At 47.9% G+C, this 25,180-nt stretch overlaps 1 pseudogene; it reads right to left on the bottom strand.

Moving 5' to 3' along the window:
* Positions 1-282: 282 nt before the first annotated feature.
* LOC123101274 (uncharacterized) overlaps positions 283-25,180 on the bottom strand; it is a 33,298-nt pseudogene continuing 8,400 nt past the window's right edge.

A 25,180-nucleotide genomic window follows, 5' to 3' on the forward strand; every position in this document is an offset into this window, starting at 1 on the left:
CCTATATCTCCGTTGTGCCATGTCCTGGACGAGTGTAGCACAATTGTCATCTGCAAAAGGAAAGAACTTAAGTGAAAGTTGCCATGCCAAAAAGAAGAATTGGTTATGGTCAATGAACTATCAAAATTCAAGAGAAGCCTAGTTGATCCGTGCTGGCCCTGATTACATGCGGGAAGCCCATGGTATCGTTTTATGAGGGTTCGAAAACAAAACTCATGTATATATGATGGAACGTGTCCGTGGTCTTGACGACCTGCCAAATTTTCTGGTTGGTGAGGTCGTCTAGTTAGCGGCTGTTAGAGTCGCCGCGTCCTCTTCCGTATGTAAAAAACGTTCGGTATTTCCACTAACTGTGATGATGCCACGTGGACCAGGCATCTTGAGCTTGAGAAAAGCATAATGCGGTATTGCGTTAAAACGAGCGAAAGCCACTCTTCCGAGTAGTGCTTTATAATCACTTCGGAATGGAGCGATGTGAAAAGTTAACATTTCGCTTCGGAAGTTATCGGGAGAACCAAATACCACCTCTAGTGGTAGAGAGCCCGTACAGCGGGCCACTTGTCCTGGTATTACTCCCTTGAAGGTAGTATTACTGTGGCTTATTTGTGTCGGGTCTATCCCCATTTTGCGGACCGTGTCCTGATATATCAGATTGAGATCACTGTCGCCATCCATGAGGACTCTTGTGAAATGGTACCCATTTATTATTGGGTCTAACACCAAGGCCGTCAGTCCTTCACGCCGGATATTTGTATCATGATCCCTACAATCAAAAGTGATCGGGCAGGCCAACCAGGGGTTGAACCTAGGGGTGACGGGCTCTATGGTGCGTGTGCATCGGAGTGCATTATTGCTTCTCCTCTTTGTCACATGGATCACATTTACTGTTTTAACCTCTGGTGGGAACTTTTTCTGTCCTCCGGCGTTTTGCTGGCAAGGTTCATCCTCGTCTTCGCTTGGTGTCTCTTCCCCTTTGTGTTCAGCGTTTAGCTTACCGTCCTGCTTGAAGACCCAACATTCTCTGTGGGTATGATTTGCAGGTTTGTCTGGGTGCCGTGAATCTGGCAGAGTTTGTCAAGAATTTTGTTTAGGCCAGATTGTCCTTCTCTGCTGCCTTTGAAAGGCTTTTTCCGCTAACCTGGTCGGGAGCCCCTGAATCCGGCGTTTACCGCCGTGTTATCTGGGCTACCTTCTTTATTTCGACGCTTGTTTTTGTTGCGTCGTTGTTTACCATTGCCATCCCTGACTTCGGATGTGCTTGGGTCGCAGGTGCTGCTACGGGCCAACCAGCTATCCTCGCCCATGCAAAAGCGGGTCATGAGGCTTGTTAGGGCTGCCATTGTTCTCGGTTTTTCTTGATCGAGGTGTCTGGCGAGCGATTCGTCTCGGACACTGTGTTTAAAAGCTGCTAAGGCTTCGGCGTTCGGACAGTCGACAATTTGGTTCTTCATGGTGAGGAACCTGTTCCAAAGCTTTCGGGCGGACGCTCCAGACTGTTGGATTATATGACTTAAATTGTCTACATCCGGAAGTCGGACATAAGTCCCTTGAAAATTGGCCCGAAAAGCGTCCTCGAGCTCCTCCCAACTTCCAATTGAGTTTTCGGGGAGGCTTTTCAGCTAGTGCCAAGTTGGCCCTTTAAACTTGAGGGGCTAGTATTTAATGGCGTGGAGATCGTCTCCACGAGCCATATGAATATGGAGGATGAAGTTCTCTATCCAGACTCCAGGGTCTGTGGTTCCGTCGTACGCCTCTATGTTCACCGGTTTGAATCCCTCCAGGAATTCGTGATCCAGCACCTCATCAGTGAAACATAAGGGGTGTGCAGCACCCCTGTATTGGGATGTGCCATGGTGTTCGGACGATTGTAGTATTCGGTGTTGGTTGTGTACCGTAGCGCACTTCCTAGATCCATAGAAAGATCTGGTCGCGCCAGATTTTTGACGCAAGTTCTCACATAGATCGTGTGTTGACTTATGTGCGACTTTGTTAGCCGCTCTATCGCGTTCACAGGGTGGTGGATCCGGCCGGTTGGCTGTATCACTTTTCGGCTGTATGGGCTCTAAGGCCTCATCGTCGAATTCCGGTAATAGCTTGCGCTTTGGATAGCTATTTTTATGGTAACTTCCACCATACTTTGTTTCTTTGTTCCACTTTCTGTTGAGTGTATCTTGTGCGACCTTGAGCGTTTGCTTCTGTTTCTTCAGGCTCCTCGCTGTGGCAATAAGCCTTCTGCGGAGGTTCTCTTGCTCCAAGTGTGTTTCAGGGATGATGCATGCATCTTCGTCCGGACTATTTTCTTCCCTAGACGGGGATTGATCAGGCTTATCTTTGGCGTTATCGTGTTAGGACGTCGGATCCGTACTATGTTTGCACTTTGCATCTTGATCGTGTTCTGACACCGGGGTGGTGCAGTTGTCGTTTCTTCCGGAGTCGCGTGGACTATTATTTCCTCTTGCGCTGTTATCGTTGTTTTTGCTATGGCGGGACTTAGCGCGGCGCCGCTGACGTCGGCGCTTGGGTTCCTTGGAGGGTGCATCCTGCGTTGTCTCTTCGCCATTGCCCTCTCTGGGTGCATCCACCATGTATACGTCATGTGATGAAGTAGCGGTCCAGCGCCCTGTGGGCGGTGGTTCCGGTTCGTCTCCTGCATCGTCGTCCATACCATCGATGTCTTCGGGGTTGAAGTCGAGCATGTCGGTTAAGTCGTCGACAGTGGCTACTAAGTGGGTGGTGGGTGGGCAGCGAATTTCTTCGTCGTCCGCATCCCATTCTAGCCGGACGTAGTTCGGCCAAGGTTCTCCTAACAGGGAGAGAGACCTTAATGAATTTTGCACATCTCCGAAAGGTGAGTTCTGAAAGATATCCGTGGAGGTGAACTCCATGATCGGCGCCCATTCGGATTCGACGGGCACGGATGTGAACAGCTCGGAGTCCATGGCCGGGGATAAATCCAGTGGTTTGGCGACGCGGCTCTCGAAAGGGGTGAAGTCAGTATCTGGCTCTATCGCCGCTGAGAGTGCGGTCTCCAAGGCGGGGTCTATCCCTCCGCTCTCAGATGGCGCGATTTGCTCCGGATTAATGGCCGGAGTAGCTACGGATGCGATTTCCCGAACACTGTCCGACAGCAGAGTTACGTCTTGCTCGTCGCGACTGTGCGGCGCATCCGACATGGGCTCGAATCCGTTGAAGATCAAGTCCCCGCGGATGTCGGCCGTGTAGTTCAAGTTTCCAAATCTGACCTGATGGCCAGGGGCGTAGCTTTCGATCTGCTCCAGATAGCCAAGCGAATTGGCCCGCAGTGCGAAGCCGCCGAATACGAAGATCTGTCCGCGGAGGAAAGCCTCACCTTGGACCGCATCGCTAGCAATGATCGAAGAAGCCATCAAGCCTTATGGTGACGACACAGTGGAACTCTCAATGAAAGCACCAATGTCGGTGTCAAAACCGGCGGATCTCGGTTAGGGGATCCCAAACTGTGCGTCTAAGGCGGATGGTAACATGAGGCAGGGGACACGATGTTTACCCAGGTTCAGGCCCTCTTGATGGAGGTAATACCCTACGTCCTGCTTGATTGTTCTTGATGATATGAGTATTACAAGAGTTGATCTACCACGAGATCAAAGAGGCTAAACCCTAGAAGATAGCCTATGATATGATTGTCTGTTGTCCTACGGACTAAACCCTCCGGTTTACATAGACACCAGAGGGGGCTAGGGTTACACAAGGGCGGTTACAAAGGAGGAGATATACATATCCGTATTGCCTTGCTTGCCTTCCACGCCAAGTAGAGTCCCATCCGGACACAGGACGAAGTCTTCAATCTAGTATCTTCATAGTCCAACAGTACGGCCAAAGGATATAGTACGGCTGTCCGGAGACCCCCTAATCCAGGACTCCCTCAACCATTGATAGGCTATCCATGGACAAGTTCTTCATTCAGCATAGAACATAATATTAACACCAAAGTGTACTCCAAGATGATATTTAACTTATGCGCACAAATGAAAAATGAAGATTACAAAAGTGTACATGGATAATATATAGTACCTGAATCAGTGTGGAGCCAAACACCATCATGAACCATTTAAACGGATCACGAATTACACCCAAGGTGTCCAGTTTAGGCGCAGAGACCACAGTTATTTGCGAAGGTTCATAACAAGAATCATGGAGCAATCTTTGTAGTGAAGGGGCATCTTCGATGGTGAGCTCCTGTCCTTGAAAACGAATTACAATGCTTACAAGGTGAGGCGACTTAATTTTGAGACAAGGGATGTAGATTCCTATTCCAAAAACAAGCACCAAGCACTCTAGGGCAGGGCAGCTGGAGTGGATGATGTTGTGCAGTGAGTCCTTCGACAGATCAACTACCATAAGCGCAAGTTTTTTAGAAGTGGGATTCGAAGCATTTGTACCAGATTGTCCGCTAGATGGCACTGGGTGAAGGTAGCGGTGGGAGAGAGAGGAAGAAAACCATGATATGGTCATCAGTGGTGAGGGCACATATGCATCAGTTAGTTGTATGTTATTTTCATATTTATGGTAGAACTCAAGCCGCAGGAGTTTTCCGAATTGATGGGATGTCAGCCAGGCATCCACCATCCAGGGTATGTCCAGCAGATAGCATGCTAGGATGCAGAGGCGTTGAACGAAGCCCTGATGGGATAAGATGATGGCTCTGGGGAGTTTAGAGTCATCACCGACAGATAGCTGACAATATTCGAGATTAAGAGGCGCGGCGCGCCACAGAGTGCACCACTGAGATGCGAGGACTTGTGTGTAGTGGCCATCCTTGGTGGGGAGAAGGGAGATGATCTCCCCAAGGATGGCATCCGGGAGATCCCTAATGCAATCCTCCCGAGATTCTATGGGTTCCTCAGACCCAGGGGTACCGTTGTCGGTGTCAAAACCGGCGGATCTTGGGTAGGGGGTCCCGAGCTATGGATCTTGGATCAATGGGGAATAAGGGACGAAGGACACAATGTTTACCCAGGGTCGGGCCCTCTCCAATAGGTAAAACCCTACATCCTACTTGAGTATGTTGAAGTGTATAGGATGATTACAAAGTCAATCTACCACAAGATCAAATGAAATAACCCTAGGAGAATAGGATGATGGTTGTTGTTCTAGCCTCTACAGACTAAACCCTCTGGTTTATATAGATACCAGGGGTATTAGGGTTACACATAGTCTGCTACAAGGAAGGAATAATCATGCCGACTCTTCTTATCTTGACTTGGAAGACACACCAAGGCACAAAAAACTCCTATCCGGATACAAAGCCGCCTCACGGCCTTCTAGCAGTTGCAGTGCGGCCCACCTGTCTGGCCCATAAAAGATAGGTTAACGCCCCGAGAGCCCCCTACTCCAGGACTCCCTTAGTTGCCCCGAACTAGCCTCCAACGATGGAATCTTATAGCTTCCTGAGTTCTTAGTGTACCTGAAGTCTCCGGCTTGCGGGGCGAGTTCTTCTCCGCCTCTATGTTCGGATTAGCTCCCGTTAGCCAAGTCTCCAAGAGTTACTTTAGCTAGGTTCGGGTATGTGTTGACCGGGTTGTATTCGGGACCCGGACTATAGATATTACATAGATTCAAAGGCCAATCGCCCAAGTGTGAGCAGTGCCTGATAGCTTTTAGCGAAGGGTCACAACCGGTCACCAATATTGAACAGTTGTGCAAACTAGATTCGCGGTTTGAGGTAGTGCCTCCATTGGCATGTCCCATCAACATGGAGATCGTGCCCGTTTTTTAAGAGATATGATCAATGATTTTGGTTATCCCACTCGCATTTAACATCATGATTATATCGGGAAGTGGCATGGCCCACAACGCAGTAAAAGGACCCTTGGTATTATAGTAGCTTATAAAAGGGAAACAACAACCGCTATATATGTACGCCTTCTCCTTCCTCTCCCCATCACTTACCCAATATCCAGAGCTCCAACACCCCAAACCATCTCTCCTCAAGTACTCCTCCTCATCCACTCCCGCAATTCGGCCATGACCGGATCTGGTGACAAGGGCAAGTGGGAGGCCTCCATCGTCAGCAACAAAGATATCGAGGACCTAAAGCACGTTGGCTACCTCCCTGCCAAAGTCGTTCACTAGGCCTCGAAGGAGGGCCAGGCCGTCCCCATGCCTCGACCAAGCAAGAGGATGGTGTTCGTCCCATTATTGCAGGATGCTGCTAACGTGACACTACGATCAGAGACCCTTCAACGAAACTATGTGCGATTCCATAATCGCAAATGGTGGTGTAAAAACCGTCAAAAAAGGTCCAAAACATTTGTGATGGAGGATGCATCAAACATGGTTCAGATTTTAGTTCATGTGCGATGCAGGGCATACGGTTCAGCTCACTTAACTATTTGCGATGAGGAGGAACAAAAGAAACGGGCAGCCAGATGAAGGTGTGTGCAATATACAGCATACGGTTCAGTCAGATGAACTCTTTGTGATTAGGAAGCACAAAAGAAACGGGAAGCCAGATGAAGGTGTGTGTGAGATACGACATGCGGTTCACTCGGATGAACTGTTTGCATTGAGGCAAGACAACAGAAACGGTTCAATATAACAAGATGTTTGTGATACACGGCAAACAGGTCTGCAATCAGAAATGTGTGAGAATACCGATAATAACAGAAACGGTTCCCTAGTGTGGTCCGTGTTCATCTGATCATGATCTCCTTCTTGTGCTAGATCGATGTTCCTTCTATGTTAAGTTTCCATTAATTGATGGCATTTAATGAACACGCCGCCATTTCTCGCCATTTCCTCACCTATTTCCCACCACCCAGCGATATTGCCCAGAGGCGGCCACGACGCACGGAGGCGACAAGTGCAGCCTGTAGCACATCCACCTTTTCCAAGAATGCCAACCCACCAAAGCATTGCCTTTGCCATCAACCTCGTCGACGAGGAAAACGAGCAGGTGCCATGGCCTATCGAGGCCAAGGCGCTCCCCGGTAACACGATGGATGATGGCGTGATGTGCGTCATCACCAGGGTTGAGCAGACCATTGGCGCATGGTGCTTGAGCGCCGCGGTTCAAGATAGGCATGTCAGCGCCGAAAGGATGCAGCTCGCCGCACAACATGATCGATGGCGCGCCGCAGAGCAAGCTAGGCGCGTCCGCACTGATAGGCTGCGGCTCGCCGCACACCGAGACCATTGGAGCGCCGTAGAGGGAGAGTCGCGGCAGGCCGCATAGCATGAGCGGATCCACCAGTGCTTGCCTGCTGTCGACACGGCGTCATAGCTGGGTACACGTACGGTCATTACCCCATTCCTCACCAGGAGTAAGCAGAGGCCCTCAGTGTCATACTTACACCAGAGGCCGGCCGCGCCATACTTGCACCAGACGCCCACTGCGATGTTCGCATGGGTGCCGCCGTTCGCCTTGTCTGTGGCCCACTGGATGCCAACGCGCTAGTCCATAGGCTCGACCACCTCCTTGGCCCAGGTTTCTACTTGGGCGCAGCAGAGGAACATGGTCGTCGCATCCTCGAGCTGATGATCTCTGATGAAATAGCCAATTTGGAGCTCGAGATCGGGATCCAGATGTACCGCGAGCATCTCGACTACTTGGATGAACGCCTGCACGAGTTCAGGTAGAGCGAAGAGCTTCTATAGGCAAGGGCCGCTGGTCATGGTCTCATGGACGCGTTTTATTTTGAAAAGTCATTTCAATGTGGATAGCTATGTATTCACAGCAATCATAATATTGCTCTGTTTATTGCCCTGTTTCAGTGTGTGTACTCCGTTTTCCATTCTTATATGTTCTGTTTCAATGTGTGTATATACGCTTTCCATTCTGTATATGTGGATGATAACAGCTTGATTCAAATTAGTATAAAAAAACAGGTAGAAAATGGAATTCATAATATATATATTAAATGTTAATTAGTTCATCATAGAATATATATATATAATATCATTACATATACGTGATGATACTTAACTACTAGGTACAATGCATAAAATTGAAAACAAACAATACTAAAACTAATAATCCCTCCAGGGGCCAGTATTCCGGTAGCCCCACGCCAACAGCTCCCTGGTGCATGGCGTCTTCCCAGTGCGGAGGCAGTACTTGGCCTCCTCCGCCTCGCAGTGCTTAACGTACCGATCTGCCTCTTGCCGGTGGACGCGCACGACCGATCTAGCCATTTCGTTGGGCGCCCATCGAAGCTCCTCATCGGTGGCACACTGCAACTTATTGGCCCACCTCCACGCAGCGACGAGGCGTGCAGTGCCTATGACCTTCCTCGCGAAGTACCCGTCTTCGTATACCTCCTCGGCACGACGACGCACCCACCCCCAAAGCTCCGTCGCCTCCTTTTCCCAGGCGGCATCACGGTCTTCACATGACGCCTAGTACCTGGCTTCCTCCTCCGCCATCTCCTTCTTGAACGCCACTTGCCTGGCTTTCTCAGCTGGCGGCAGCGACTTCCACAGACAAAGATTGTACTGGCCCCAAAACCAATCCAAACTTGGGGGGGGGGGGTCCGGCGCAACCTTGTCAGGCGACGTGTAGGGGTCCTTGTCGCTGCTAATCGAGTGAGCATCCTCGAGGGGCGGCGACTCCTCATCAGAGCATGGGCAGACCGGCGGCACCATTGCAGAGATTTGAGAGAGAGGGAGAGAGAGACAGGGCGAGCGAGGGGAGGGTGTAGATGAGAATCCAGGCGAGACGACGTGAGAAAGGTAGTATTTATTGGCGGCCGGAATCTAGATCGACGGGGACAGTACACACGCTAGTCGCCGGAATTTACGAATATTGTAGTTTGAATTACACACGATTCCCAAAGCAAAATCCGTGTGTGAACATAATAGCCAAAATCCGTGTGTGAACATAATAGTTTACAGTTTGCAATGCAGAACCGTGTCTGATTAATGATCCCCGCCACTCACCTACCAAACCTCGAGCCGCGAGATAGAGTGCCAATCATGTGGGGGCCGGTTGTCTTGCCAAATCTTTGCATTTTCTTTTTTGCACACCAGATATATTACTTAAATGTCTTTAAAAGGTCAAATGACCCCTGAAATTTTCCAAATTTTCACATGACAGTTGTATTAGTGCATGTTAAACATAGAAAAAATTTGGAAGGCCGTAAGAGGAAGCTACCTCCCGTTCGTCATCAAACTTGCATTGTTCCCTCTCAGAACCACGAACCTTCTAGTGAGTTGCTCCAGTTTGTGAGGGTTGTGTGTCCAAACTTTCGTCAAACATGCCAGTTTTTTTACCACATCATCTTGGTGGCATGGCATTAAATCAATCAAGGTTTCATGTTTTCTGATCATTTTTTAATTTTTTGGAATTAAATGCCATGGCACTCCATGCATGTGTGCCCATGCCTTGAGACCAATATTTTTGAAAATTCCTTCTAATTTACTGCACATGGAATTAACTCACACAGAAATACACAAAAATATGATTTTTCAACCCGTTATGGTTAGGCGTTGCATGTAGATGTAGTTCAAATTTGAATTACGGTTATTAAATGGTTAGAAAATCACTTAAATATCTTTAAAAGGTCAAATGGCCCCTGAAATTTTCCAAATTTTCACAAGACGTAGTGCATGTTAAACATAGAAAAAAATTGAAGGATGTAAGACGAAGCTATCTCCCGTTCGTCATCAAACATGCATTGTTCCCTCTCGGAACCACGAACTTTCTAGTGAGTTGCTCCGGTTTGTGAGGGGTGTGTGTCCAAATTTCATCAAACATGCCAATTTTTTTACCACATCATCTTCGTGGCATGACATTAAATCAAGCAAGGTTTCATGGTTTTGTGATCATTTTTTAATTTTTTGGAATTAAAATGCCATGGCACTCAATGCATGTGTGCCCATGCCTTGAGACCAATATGTTTCAAAATTCCTACTAATTTACTGCACATGGAATTAACTCGCACACAAGTACACAAAAATATGATTTTTCAAACCGTTAGGGTTAGGTGTTCCATGTAGATGTAGTTCAAATTTGAATTATGGTCATTAAATGGCTAGAAAATCACTTAAATGCCTTTAAAAGGTCAAATGACCCCTAAAATTTTCCAAAATTTCACATGACAATCGTATTAGTGCACATTAGACGTAGAACAAAATTGAAGGTCGTAAGAGGAAGATATCTCCCGTTCGTCATCAAACATGCATTGTCCCCTCTTGGATTTGTGAGGGTGTGTGTCCAAACTTTCGTCAAACAGACCAGAAATTTTCACCACATCACCTTGGTGGCATGACATTAAATCAACCAAGGTTTCATGTTTTTCTGATCATTTTTTTAATTTTTTGGAATTAAAATGACATGTCACTCCACGCATACTTATGCATGTGTCCATGTCGTGAGACCAATATGTTTGAAAATTCCTTATAATTTACTGCACAAGGAATTAACTTGCACACAAGTACATAGATATGATTTTTCAAACCGTTTTGGTTAGGTGTTGCATGTAGATGTAGTTCAAATTTGAATTACGATCATTAAATGGCTAGAAAATCACTTAAATCTATTTAAAAGGTCAAATGACCCCTAGAATTTTCAAAAATTTCACATTACAGTTGTAGTAGTGCACGTTAGATGTAGAAAAAAAATTTAAGGCCGTAAGAGGAAGCTATCTCCCGTTTGTCATCAAACATGCATTGTTCCCTCTCGGAACCACGAGCCTTTTAGTGAGTTGCTCCGGTTTGTGAGGGGTGTATGTCCAAACTTTCGTCAAACGTGCCAATTTTTTTACCACATCATCTTGGTGGCATGACATTACATCAACCAAGGTTTCATGTGTTTCTGATATTTTTTTAATTTTCTGGAATTAAAATGCCATGTCACTCCATGCATACATATGCATGTATCCATGTATTGACACAAATATGTTTGAAAATTCCTTCTAATTTACTGCACATGGAATTAACTTGCACACAAGTACACAAATATGATTTGTCAAACCGTTATGGTTAGGCGTTGCATGTAGATGTAGTTCAAATTTGAATTAAATGGCTAGAAAATCACTTAAATGTCTTTAAAATGTCAAATGAACCCTAGAATTTTCCAAAATTTTACATTATAGTTGTAGTACTGCATGTTAAACATAGAAAAAATTGAAGGCCGTAAGAGGAAGCTGTCTCCCATTCGTGATCAAACATGCATTGTTCCCTCTCAGAACCACGAGCCTTCTAGTGAGTTGCTCCGGTTTGTGAGGGGTGTGTGTCCAAACTTTCGTCAAACATGCCAACTTTTTTTCCACATCATCTTGGTGGCATGACATTACATCAACCACAGTTTCATGTGTTTTTGATATTTTTTTAATTTTTTGGAATTAAAATGCCATGTCACTACAAGCTTAATTGTGTCATAGCCTTGAGACCAATATGTTTGAAAATTCCTTCCAATTTACTGCACATGGAATTAAATCGAACACAAGTACACAAAATATGAGTTTTCAAACCGTTATGCTTAGCTGTTGCATGTACATGTAGTTCAAATTTCAATTACGGTCATTAAATGGCTAGAAAATCACCTAAATGTCTGATAAGGTCAAATGTATTAGTACTACAAACTTTCTCGTACATTTAAAACACCATCCGTTGCCACTGTACTCCAAATTCGTCTTTCACAACTAATAAAAAATATCTACAACATCACACACAGTTGTTTTCTAGAAACCGTTTGCGATGAAAATATCTGGGTCTATTTAAGTCTCCCTCCTTAAGCTTCGCCGGCTCGTCTGCTCCAGTGCCGGCAACCCCCAAATCCACAAATCCCGACCCCAATTCCCGCACCCCTTCTTGCAAAGATGACACTGTGGAAACGCTTCGTGAAGGCCCATACGATGGTTGCATCCCCCCTCCCCCCCGAGCGCCGCCGCCTATGCCGAGAGTGCGGCCGCCTATGCTGAGAGTGCCGCCGCATCCACATTGAGCACGGTCGCTTCCGCCCACAGGGCATCTACGGCAGCCGACAGGGCAGCTACAGCATCCGAGATGGCTGCAGCTGCTGCTGCGATGGTGGCTACAAACGCCGAGAGCACTCGAGCTGCCTCCCGTGCCGCTGATGTTACCCTAGCCCGGGTCAAGGCCATCCATGCCAAGATCGAGGACGCACACGCCAAGATATTCCAGGCTACCTTGGACTCCATCATGCAACCCACGTCTAAAAAGGCGGCGGTGGCCATGGAGCACCTGCTTCCTCATGAGGTCGCCGAGCGGGAGATGGAGATGCAAGAGGCGGCAGAGATCGAGGAGCGCCGGGAGGAGGAGTTGCGCGTGGCCGAGGTCGAGGTAGAGAAGAGTCTGTCCATCGAGGAATTGGTGATGTAGTACCAAAGCGAGCTCTAGCGCAGCCACTACTACGAGTACTACAACCTTGAGGATGGCCCCGAGGACGAGGACGAGGACGCAGTCGACTTCAGTAGGGGGACGCGGAGTCCACCAACGGCGGCATGTCGCTAGGACAAGTCATCGACGTCATATCTCACACCGGCAATGCATAGGCCAGCGCGGCGGTGGATTTGTTAAAATTATGCATACTTAGGCTTTGTTTTTAATGCTGGTCTTTTGTTAGAGCAATATTTAGGTCAACTGGCTTTTTTTAATTACTAAAATTGCTCGATTCAGTAAGTGTGGTCTGTCTGCTGTACGCTCTTTTGTGTGCCCAAATTAGCAAGCGATGTTAAATTATGCAATGACGTACCTGGGGAAATTTCCACCAAAATTTGAATTATCAAACTCATCCCATGCGCGTAAAGCATAAGAATCGTTTGCAATGCACACAATCGTTCAAAGTGAATGGTCTGGCGGCACCGCACGCAAAGTTTCCCTCCACATTTCCAAAATTTTGGCCTACCGCCAAAATATCTACCCCCGCCCCCTTCCCCCCTTCCCCACCCCCTTTTCTCCCCGACCACAAGTCACATTTCCCCTGCTTCCTCGTTCCTTCCTTCGATGCTAAGTTATAGTCGCTTCCTCGCTCTTGCCGTCTCGCATCCTACCGCCAGGGTCGCCAGGATCTTCTTCAAAGACCTCTCCAGCGGTTCCTCCTCCGGCGACTACTCCTTCAGCACCCTGGTATTCCTTTCATCTCTCTCTTGGGCTATGACTTGGAATGAAGGATTTTTACCAGGCGGTCGATTTGAGTCATTTCTTCCTCTTGTAGCTCCCTAAGACCATAAGCGGCAACAAATGGAGCGGGGTGGCTGAAGATCTATCTGCTTGTTGTGACCATCAATCTCCATGCGTGAAGCTAGTTTCGTTTGATTCTATGGACAGTGGGGGGAAGTTTCTGGCATGTCCATAGAAGGTTAGACCCTCTTTCGTTGTTACAAATCATTTGTTAGATGTGATTCAGACACTGTCATGGTCCCAACCCATTCATACCACGCCTTCAACCAAACGCATCCAAAGACAGTGTCACAGTTTGTACCTAGTATCTTAAATTGTTGCCATCTCATCAGCGGTGCCATTAGAAAATTATTTGGCACCGCTTCAGTAGGTTGTGCAGCCAACTTTGGTCCACACATCCGAGCAGCCAAGCAGTAAAATACTAAATCTTTGTGGCACGAAGGAACTGGGCATCGGAGCAACTATGTGCTCCGAAGTCCGGGTCCCTGATTTTTTCCGCTGCATCGGCTCGCCAGTGCTATTTGTTCTATTTTACTAAATTTGTGCATGTACACACCTATTAGTATCAATTTGTTGTTATCCAAACACTGTTGCTATGCTATTGCACTTACATTTACCTTCCTCATAAAATGTTCAATTTGTTATTTATTGTACATGCGTAAGAACTTGTAGCATCGTTGTAGTTAATTGTAGCTTCTGATGTTCCAGAATTTGGTTGTTGTCTCAATGCCAATTATATCATTTGCACATTGATCTTTTTGAGAAGATGTGTCATAATTAACATGTTTCTTCAGTTTTTCAAAATAAGCATTGGTGATTTTCTATTTTGCTATAAAACCATTTCCCCTACAATTGTTACTGATCTAGTTTTAATATTATAGGATGAACGGAAGTGTTCTTACTTGGAGTGGGTTGATCAAGAGTGGCCACAGTCTTTGAAGATGTGCCTCGTGAAGCTCTGGAGAATGTATGAGGAAGAGAACACACGTTGGCTTAGAGAAAGTGTTGTCAACGCTGAAGCATATTTCTAGATGCAAGATAAAAGGTTGAAGGTGGAGAATGAGGTGAGATTTTTTAAATCAGACTTTGCTAAGATGGTGTTGGCGGAGGAGGAGGCACTTTCCCAGTTGGCCCATACAAAACAGGTTCTTACTGAACTGAAAGCAGAGGTGGATAAGATGAGCCTGGATGATCTCGATTAGGTAAATGAATATATTGTTCTTATGAAGTTGAACTAGCTATATGTTGTATTGTGATGTTTTCATTTAGCTACCGTACCGTGATGTTATAATATATTTATGTGCCTGATATGAAATTGGCAAAGAGTTGTTCAATATGAAATGTGAATTTGCATAATACTGGAATTATTAATTGTAAACTAACAAACCTGCTAAATGTGTCATGGACTTTTGCAAACGGTTCTAGCAGAAAAAGCGCTTGCGATGGATAGCCCAATGCCACATAGTTTTCTTCATCAAATCGTGTGTGATATAGTTGACAAAAGCAAACAATTAACCATGGAAAACCGTGTGTCGTAGTTACACCTTTCACACACGAGCCTACACATAAACCTGTGTGGGATGTATGTCCGAATGGAAACGTGTTCCCTGGATTGATTGTGTGGGATGTACATAAGAACGGAAACGTATTCCTTGGATTGACTGTGTGGGATGTACATACGAACGGGAATGTTTTTCTAGGATTCACCGTGTGGGATGTACATACCTACGGAAATGATTTTCTCAGATTACCGTGTGGGATGTACATACTTACGGAAATGATTTTGTTTTGATGCCTTGCCCGATCGCACATGGCCCCAGCCTGGGTCCCAGGAGGGCCTATCCCCGATGATTTCTTGGTCGTGTGCGAAGGACACCCTATCGCACACACTCACTTGGCGATGGTTCCAAATGCCGTCTTGGCAAGGGGTTAAAAACCGTTTGTTTAGGACCGACACGCACCAGTGTCCCCCACTTCGTCCGGGGACTGGGTTTCCCGCTCCACCCCTTCATTAGGGGGCTGATGTTCTTCTACGAGTTTGATTTTCAGGATCTGGACCCAAACTCTTTTCTTCATATCTCGGCCTTCATCGCCATCTGTGACGCCTTCTTGCGGGTCCAACCGCACTTCGGCTTGTGGATGAAGGTCCTTATTGTCAAGCCGAAGATAGTTAATGGCAAACATGCGGATTGCGGCATGGTGATGATCAGTAAACTTGCCTGGGTCGAGTGGCCGGAGGGCATCTTCACAGAAACCGTCAAGGTCTGGCAAAAGGAGTGGTTATACATTACAGAGCCACACGAAACTAGCTGGTTGGCGGTTCCTGAATTCAGATACAGACCCCCCACACGACTAACCTCTTGGACCAAGAAGGGCCTCGACTGGGGGTCATCCATAGAGATGGAGCTGCTGCAGAAGCGCATCTCCAAGATGATAAAGGCGGGCGCTAAACTGACCAATGTGGTTCAGCTTATGCTTTGCCACCGCCTTCTACCCTGCCAACAAAGGGCCGCCACAATGTGGTCCTACAAGCTCGAGGACCCAGCCACCATGCATCACTTCTATGGCACCACCCACAACAAGTTGGAAGGTCTTGTTCAAACCCAGAAGGCGTGGCCAGCCAAGGAGGAAGACATCGGCCTCGAAGCTGCGCACCCCCCTAAGGAGGTAATGAAGTTTTATCCGTTTTATGTTCAGATGTTTATATTTTAGGAGATTTAACTCCTGTTCTCTCACCACCACAGGGTAGGCTGGAGAAGGCCAAGCAGATCAACAGTCCAGCCCCGCTGCCCGAAGACCCTAGGCCGGCTCTGCTGGAGGAGATGTTGACCTCGGTGCCGTAGAATGCGCCAGAGAGGAAAGAAAATAAGAATAAGAATGAGGTGCGGGAGGCCAGGTAAGGCCTCCGCCCAAGAGTGCATCCGGCCACCAAGTCCAGGGACACCAACGCTCCGTCCGTTCACAAGGGGGTGGGGTGGCAGGAAGAGGACGAGGAGGATAGAGACTCCTCCAACCTGAGGAAGAGGGCAGCGCCAGACGACGCTGACGAGGAGCGGCCTCCTCACACCCTGAAAAAGAAGTGCAGTCCCAAGTTGGTCCTTCCTGATGACAATTCGAACTCCGACGAGGAGTCTGCAACGTCCAAGGAGGTTCCAAAGAGGAACCCCAGGGTCAAGCCCCCCAATGAAAGGTATGCATTTGAAAATTCCACAGGCGCATGTTTCATTAGTCATTTACTGATAGTATATGTGCATTTCATGTTATAGCCCACCATGCGACCACCCCGGTGATCAAGTCTCAGAGGGGACTTCTCCACCAGCCAAACCAGCGGAGAGTGGGACTGCATCGCATTCTAGACCTCCTCCGATCATCGGCGAGACTGGGAGGTGCTGTCCCAAAGGACCCCTCCTGGCCAGGACACGGGAGGAGGGCGTGACGACATTATGGCCGAGGTTAACACCTCGGTCACAAAAGACCAGGAGGAGGGATCCCTCTTGGTGAACAAGGAGGGGGAGCTCAGTCAATCTGTGCCTTTCCGAAAGATGATTCTAGAGCACCCAAGGCCCTCGGAGGCATCAATTCTGCCCTTCACCGAGGGGGAAGCCGGGGCCCCGCCGCCCATGCTGAACACGGGAGATAGGGTTGCGGTTGGTTGTCCGGACATGATGGAGGAGGCCATGAATAGCTCCTCCATAGTCGTGGAACACCGCGCTCTATTGGGCGCGGTTTTGCAAGGTATTTGGTCCGTCAATAGCGGACTGAAGGAAGCTTTTGGTGGCCTCCTAATAGGCTTCGACGTAAGACATGCGATATCCTTTCCATAGATCGGATTTTGTGAACAAAGTTTGAGCAGTATAGCAGCCCCCGAGACTCTGTCAGGATTGAAAAACCTGACGGAGGATCGTAAATCATTGAATTGGGAGTCTGAATGATGTGATCATTTTGTTATTGTAGGCATCGTCTTTAGCGGCAGCTGCCAATGCCGCAGAGCTGGCCGAAATGAATCAGAAGCTCAAAGGCTCCAATGAGGAGCTCGACCATGTGAACAAGCAGTTTGATGAAGCGCAAGGTTAGTCCAGCTAAGACTTAGTAATTTAGATTTTTCCTTGTTTGGCAAGGTATTCGGGGTTATTCCTAAGCAAGAATTACTTAATTATGACTGCACCTGTCGCTGCGGAGGTTGAGGGCCTCAAGGCCGAGATGATGAAGTCCACGGTAGAAGTGAGCGACCAGAAAGCGGTGGCTGCCGAACTCACGACAGAGAAAACCGTCAGCGACAAGCACGAGGCTAGAGTGGCCGAAGTGCAGCAAGAGCTCAAGGATGCCATCAGTAAATATGAGGACCTTGAGCAAAAAAATAAAGATCAAGCCACCAAGCTGTCCAAGATGGGGCAAGAGATCTAGGAGGTGAGGATGAAGGTGCTGGGCACCCCAGAAGATCTCCGTCAAGTAAAGCAAATTGCAGATGGCAAGCCATACACTACAAAAAAAAGACACATCCATGACATTTTGGGCCGAACGATTTTTTTCCTGTCATGCTTATGACACTTCTATGAGCATAATTGTGACAAGACCCGGTATCATCATAGCTGTGGTGGGATCCTACTTCTATGAAAAAAGATCATGACAGCAAATGGCATTTTCGTCCTGGGCAGGCTGGAGACGCAGCTGCATGACATTCTTTGGGACGTCCATGACAAAAAACCATGGTAGAAGCGATGGCCAGGAAAATATCGAGGAGTTCCCGGTTACGGTGGGTGGTCAGGGCCGAGCGATGCACAAAGGGATTGCGTGTTTCTCTCGTACATGTACGTGCGTGGGTGCGAGGCATTGGGCTCTAACTGAACCCGAGTAAGGCGTTCACCTACTGAACGTGAGCGATTGCACTGGCTACGCGTTACTGAACCCGAGCGATCGCTCGATCCCTGGTTGTTTACTGAACCCGATCGAGCGAGTCCTTCGTTACCGCCGCTACCTGAAGCTGATCGAACCTGCTACCTCTTGATGAACAATGAGCATTGTTGGGGGTTGGATGAACAATTCCTGGTGGGGGTTGGATGAACAGGACCCCATGGTAGTAGAGGCCGTTGCCGCTGGATGAACAGGACCCCAATCGAGCCGGTTGGGGGTGGATGAACAGGACCCCATGGAGGGTTGGTTGAACCGTAGCCAGTGGAGGGCTAGATGAATAGCAGCCTGTGGAGGGCTAGTTGAACAGTAGCCGGTGGAGGCTGGATGAACAGTAGCTCGTGCAGGCAGGAGGGGGACGCCGTGGATGAACATTCACAGGTGGAGGCTTGAGGAGGTCGACGGTGGATGAACAATAGCCTGTGGAGGCTGGAACGTGGAAGTAGAATGTGGATGAACAGTAGCCCGTGGAGTCCTGTTTTGTGTTACACCACACCCCTCCCGATGAATAGGACCCCCATTTCGACCGTAGGAGGTCGAAGATAAGTCTGTTTCCTTCATTGTGCGGTACGCCACACCCATCCCGATCAACAGGACGCCGTTTCGACCGTAGGAGGTCGACGAGAAGTCCGTTTTCTCCGTTTTGTGATACGCCAGACCCCTCCCGGTGCACAAGATCCCGTATTGTAGGTGGTCGAATAGAAGGCCGTTTCCTCTGTTCTGCGGTACGCCAGGCCTTGTTTCGGCTGTTTCGTCCAAGCCGGTTGGCTCCTGATGAATAGGACGCATTCCGTTGCCTCTTGACGAACACGATGTAGTTTCTCTATTTCGACCAAGCCGGTTGGCTGCCGTTGAACAGGACGCATTCTGTTGCCTCCCGACGAACACGATGCAGTTTCTCCGTTTCGACCAAGCCGGTTGGCTGTGGATGAAGAGGATGCAATCGCCGCTCTCTACTGCCTCTCCATGTACACAAGCCCTGGCCGTACGTATGTGCGAGTAGGCGTTCGAGACCCCACCCGTATGTACGTACAAGGCCGTATTTACTTTCTTGCACCCTGGTTGTCTGTACGTGTACATGATATTGATGGGACTGCATGACATTCTACGTCCGCGCCTCTACTACGACACGTGCCCTTCCTTACTCGGCCATGGTTCATCACTGCAGCCTGCAGACAGACCGATTGACCAGTATGTACGTACACGTTCGCGACCAGACAGACAACCCTATGTACGGTTCGATCGGGTGGGTCCCAGCTATCAGGGAGGTAAGGAGGCACTTCCTTGCATGCGAAGATATAGCAGGTGGGTCCTAGCTGTCACGGGGAGAATCATATCTTTTGCCCGTAATATGGACACACTTCCTTGCATGCGAAGATGTAGCTGGTGGCTCCTAGCAGTCAGGGGGAAATGTTTTTTCATGAAATACGATGGCCTGTCTGGTGGGTCCCTGTTGTCAGGTGGAGGAATCATTATTTTGCGTGTAATAAGGAGGCACTTCCTTGCTGCAGCCGTGGACCCAGCTGTCAGCCTCTCCATGTACTGTACTCTTCCAATGGAAGTCATTCCTTGACCACATTGACCACGCCGCGCTAAGAGCACCAAGGCAGTGGATGACGGCAAGGCCTAAGAAGGGGACGACATGGAGCCGGGGAAGACACGACAGTGGATGCCCACGCGGAGAGGAGTACGAGGGTTGACTGGTTCGGCTGCGGTGTGAGGCTGTCGTCGCTGTAGAATAACAGGGGTTGTGGGTGAGTAGAGGGATGGCCTGGCCAGAGGTTGGAGTAGGGATGGGCAGTTAGGCCTACGCGGCAGCAGAGCCGACCACGGGAGGCAGGAGTAGGCGGCACGACCGGTGCTGGTTTGGGCGGCTGGAGCAAGAAGACCAGAAGTTGAAGAAGCACTACGCCCATTGGATGTACATAGTATGGTCACTAGAGCTAGAATCATCCATATTTACTAAGTTGACAAAGCCCTCCGTCCATGTCAGTAGGCCCACAAGTCAGCCTCCCACTATGGTGGGTCCCAGCTAGCAGCAGGAGTATTCATTTTTTTGTAATAAGGAGGCACTTCCTTGCATGCGAAGATATAGCTGGTGGGTCCAAGATGTCAGCGGGGTGAACGTATTTTTTGCGAAATACAGAGACCCTTTCGGTGGGTCCCAACTGTCAGGTGGAGGAATCATTATTTTGTGCGTAATAAGGAGCATTTTCTTGCGTGCGGCCGTGGACCCAGCTGTCAGCCTCTCCATGTACAGTCCACTTCTAATGGATGTTGTTCGTTGACCACGCCATGCCGAGAGCACTAGGGCGGTGGACGATGGCGAGGCCTAGGAAGGGAACGACATGGAGCCAGGGAAGACTCAGTAGTTGTTTCCCACACGGAGGGGAGTACGAGGGGTTACAGGTTCGTCCATCATCGCCAGAGAATAACAACATGTGTGGGTGAGTAGAGGGATGGCTAGACTAGCAATGGGAGCACGATGGGGTCGTGAGGCCTGCGCGGCAGCACAACCGACCGCGGGAGGAGGGAGTAGGCGGTCCTGCCGGCGCTTGTTTGAGCGGCTGGAGCAGGAAGAGCAGATTTTGAAGAAGCACGACGGCCGTTGGATGGACATCCAACAGTCATTGCTCTCGTGAGTTGACCAAGTTGACATGGCATTGCGTCTGCGTCAACCTTTTTTAGGAAAGCATACGCGTCAACCTACAGTAGGCGCACAAATCAGCCTCAAATGTGTGGAAAATAGCATACATCCCATCTGCCATTACTTATAATAATTTATAGCCCATTTGCTAATTCTTAAGGATTTTTTGGAGCCCATCTTCTTTTTGTTAGCATTACAGCCCATATTGTGGCCGTGGTTAAAAATTATACTAAATTTTGCATATTTCAGTGCGGTCAACTATTTTTAATTCCAAAATTTCGAGTCACATTCAAACTAATTTGAAAAATAAATTTATATAAATATATAATCCAAATAATTGTCCACGCATGAAAATCAATGGAATTTAAAATCTTGAATGAAAAAAATTGAAGCTAATTCCCGGTTTGATGTGTTTTAAAGATCTACAGCCCATTTCTCATTACTGATAGCCCATTCTTAGGGCAAGCTGAATGAAACTCTCCTCGTCTTAAAAGATTTGCAGCCCAGCAGGGCTGACAAAGCAAGTAGGCCTCGTTTGGGTATTTCGTTAAAAAAAGTATAACCAGGCTAGCCATTTTCAGCAAGATTAAACACAACTGGGCTCATGATGTGGGAAATATAAATAAAACCCTGGCTAGATGGGCAACAGCCCCCACACAGCCCTGTTGTTAGCTTGATCCGTCTCTAAAACTAGTCTCAATAACAACTGCTTGTTCCTAAAAAAGAGAGTAAATAACAATTGCGCGACCTGCTGGGTCCCTCGTGTCAGCCGCTCGTTGTGTAATTCTCTCGTTTATTGACTATGTTGACAATGGCGTGGGCCCCAGATGTCCGACCATTAGGAGGAACAATTTTTTGGGCTTGTAATAACGAGGCACTTGCTTGCGTGTTGCCATGACCCTGGTGGATCCCTACTGTCATCCTCTCCACGTACAGTCATCTCCTTGTTCCTCTCGGTTGTTGACAATGTTGACAACTCAAGAGGGCGGTGCACCACGCACGGAGAGCAAAACAAGGTGGAGGATGAACGCAAGGCCTCAGACAGAACGAACAGGAGCTGTGGAAGATGTGTCGGTCTAGTCGCAGGCAGAGGGGAGTATCAGAGTTGACTGATTCGGGTGCGGGTGCGTGATGGGGCTGACATCACCGGAGAATAACATGACGTGTGGGGGAATAGAGGGAGGGACTAGCCAACGTTGGAAGCTACGGTAGGGTGGCGGAGGCGCAACCAGCCGTGGGAGGCGGGAGCCGAAGGAATCAATAGGGTGGTTTGGTCTGGGCGGCTGGAGGAAAAAGACAAGATATAGAAGATACACGACAGATGTTGGATGTCAATCCAACGGCTGGTAGGCAGAATTGTTTGTTGATTAGCTAGTAAGTCGACACCACCTTAGATAGGCTTTTTCCTCGTGGGTCCCAAATGTCAGAATCCAAATCTGTCACGGTCATGCAACCTTTCTTATGAAATTTTACAACCTATTTGGTATGCTAGTTCAAAATAAGTTTGTGGGTGCTGGTGGGGGCTAATCACTTGGGTTCTGTAATGCACAGTGAGCTCAAGCAGCCGATGAGAGTGATGTTATTTCCCTTGGTTGGTATTTTTTTACAATATTTCACTCTTAATTAAACAAATGGCAAGCCATTTGGCTTGTTTCAAAGAAAAAATATGACAGTCCCAGTCGAGTTGAAAAGGGAAACAACATCTACCTCCATCTTACAAACTGAACAAAAGCACGAGGGTTAATTGTTCATCAGGTTTAGAGAAAACCCAGATTAAAAAGGGCAACAACATCTAACTCCAGCACTGCTTTCGGCAGTCACAGTCAAATGGATAGGTCAGGTCCATAGAATGAACATCCTGGGTCGTAAAATTTACTGGATTATGACAACAAGATGTTGTAAATAGAAGCCCGACACGTTCAGAAGCTCTTTTTTCCACCTGAAACTCCTTTTTTTGCTCTTCGACATACCCATCCGTCAAAACCATGCTGCTGATAAACTTAAGCCTGATGGACAATAGTAACCTCGCATTCAGCAGGAAGAATGTGACAAATATAGTGTTTGCATGGTTGGCTACATATCATTCCAGGGTTACTGTCTTCAATCGAATGTCATGAGAAGTGAGAAATCCCGGTGCTTACGAATCCACTGAGTGGTTATAACTTTCTTACCACATCCCATTGCCTAAATAGACATGAAGATTCAAAATAGTTAAGGTCTAAAAAAAGAGTGTCGAAAGAGCAACAGCGGAACGGTTAATTCTAGTACACTATATGCGGGCTTCCAATGTGCGTCAAATTATCACCTTTATATACAACTTCTCCAGACAAGGAAAGCATTGCAGCAAGCCAATAATCTTGTTCATATCAAAACTATTCATTTGGATATATAAGATCTTGACAAAATCCAGCACCATTGATAGGCTATCCATGGAGAAACTCTTCACTGAGCATAGAACATAATATTAGTACAAAATGTGTACTCCAAGATGATATATAACTTATGTGCAGAAATTTAAAATGCATCTTATGGTTACAAGTGTAGATGATAATATACAGTACCTGAAGAACTGTGGAGCCAAACACCATCTTGAAATGAGCACATCGATCATGTATTACACCCAAGGTCTCTAGTTTAGGCGCAGAGAGGATGATTATTTGCGATGGTGAATAACTAGAATCAAGGATAGACCTTTGAAGTGAAGGGGCATCTTGGATGAGCTCCTTCCATCAAAAGAAATTCCAATTCTTACATGGTTAGGCGATTTTAATTGGAGACAACCGATTCTAACTGTGAAACAAGCACCAAGCACTCCAGGGCAGGGCAACTGGAGTAGATGATGATGTGCAATGAGGCCTCCGATATATGAACCCGCACAAGTGAAAGTTTTTTGAGAAATGGGAGTTGAAGGTTTAGTACCAGATTGTCTGGTAAGTAGCACAACACAAAGGTGGCGGTGTGGAGAGAGGAGGAAAATCGCGAGATGGACATCGGTGCTGAGGGCACAAGTACATGTCATTCGGTATCTGGTAGGTGATTTCCTGTGGAATAGTAGAACTCAAGCAGCTGTAGTTATGTGAATTCAGGAGATTTCAGCCAGGCGTCCATCATTCAGGGAATGGTAAGCTTGCTCAGGTAGCATGACGGGATGCAGAGGCTTTGAACGGATCCCTGGTAGGAGGAGATGATGGCTCTAGGGAGTTCAAAATCATTAAGGAGAGATAGCTAAGGATAGTCGAGATTAAGGGGCACGTCGCTCCATAGAGGGCGCCACCGAATTGAGAGGACTTGGGTGCGGCTGTAGTCCTTGGTGGGGAGAAGCGAGATGATCTCCCCAGTGTTGGTGTCCGGGAGATCACTGTTGCGGTCCACCCGAGATTCTATGGTTCCTGGGATCCAATGGGGGCGGGCTCGCCGCTTCTCCCCGCACTGCCGGGTGTGGGATCTACAACAGGCATCGCTGCTGGCGGGAGCCTCATCTTCTTGGCGCTGGGGTCAGCCGACTCCATTTTACGCGAGGGTGTCGCGTTGATCTCACAGATTTGAGCAGAGTAACAAATGACGAGCCTAGTTGTAGAGCGAGTGAAGAAGAAGCGGAAATGGGTTTTTTCTGTAGTAGTGAGGAAGAAGGGGAGCTGGGTTAGTGAGGTGAGGAATTTGGGGGTACGAGTGGAGCGAGCTGATGTGAGGTGGGTGGGAGTGAGGAGGAAGAAGAGCACCCAGGTTTTGGGGGGGCAGTGTGTTGGGTAGCACCTCTCGTTAAGTAAATATATGGGCTTTTGAATTGACTTTATTATTTACTAGGGTGGATGGGCTGTTCTGTCTTGGGCCCAGAGAAACAATTACTACTAGTACAGTGGGGACACTCTACAGGTACCAAGAAAAACAATTACTACTAGTACAGTGGATACACTACCTCTTCTCACTCCTCTGAGGTCATCGAAACGTCTCCCTCTACTCAATGTCGTTTTCCTTTTGTTCACTGACATGCGGGCCATGCAGCGCACGGGCCCGAATGCCATCCAGCAAATTAGAAGGCAGTATGCAGGCGAAGAGTCACCCCGGTCATAGCGCAGCAGTAGCGAGCCGTCATATCACAAAACCCCACCTCCCCGCAGTCTAAGTTTGACGGACGAAGCAACCATCATTTCACTCTTCGCTGAATCCCCTTCTCCCTCACTATCTTCAAGAAAGCCAACAAGGGCATCTGCCACTGTTCTTCTCTCCCAACGAAGGGAAGGAAAGCGGATCCGTGATGTTGGTATATTTTCATATAGAAAAAAGAACTTTTGCAAAGCAGTAACCGATCCTCACTCTTTTTTTCTTTCATTGTCATTGCGATTGTGTTTTCCTTTCAGTGGTCTCCTAGTACTCGTCAGTTTCAGGATGGACCAAGGAGAACCAGGCAGAGATCAGCCGATGTTGGAGCAGACGCGGGAGGCTGATCCCCATGAGACAAAGAGCTCCAAGAAGATGGTGGCAGCCACCAAGCCGACCCAGATA

This window comes from Triticum aestivum, chromosome 5A (assembly GCF_018294505.1).
Source record: "Triticum aestivum cultivar Chinese Spring chromosome 5A, IWGSC CS RefSeq v2.1, whole genome shotgun sequence".
NCBI lineage: Eukaryota > Viridiplantae > Streptophyta > Magnoliopsida > Poales > Poaceae > Triticum > Triticum aestivum.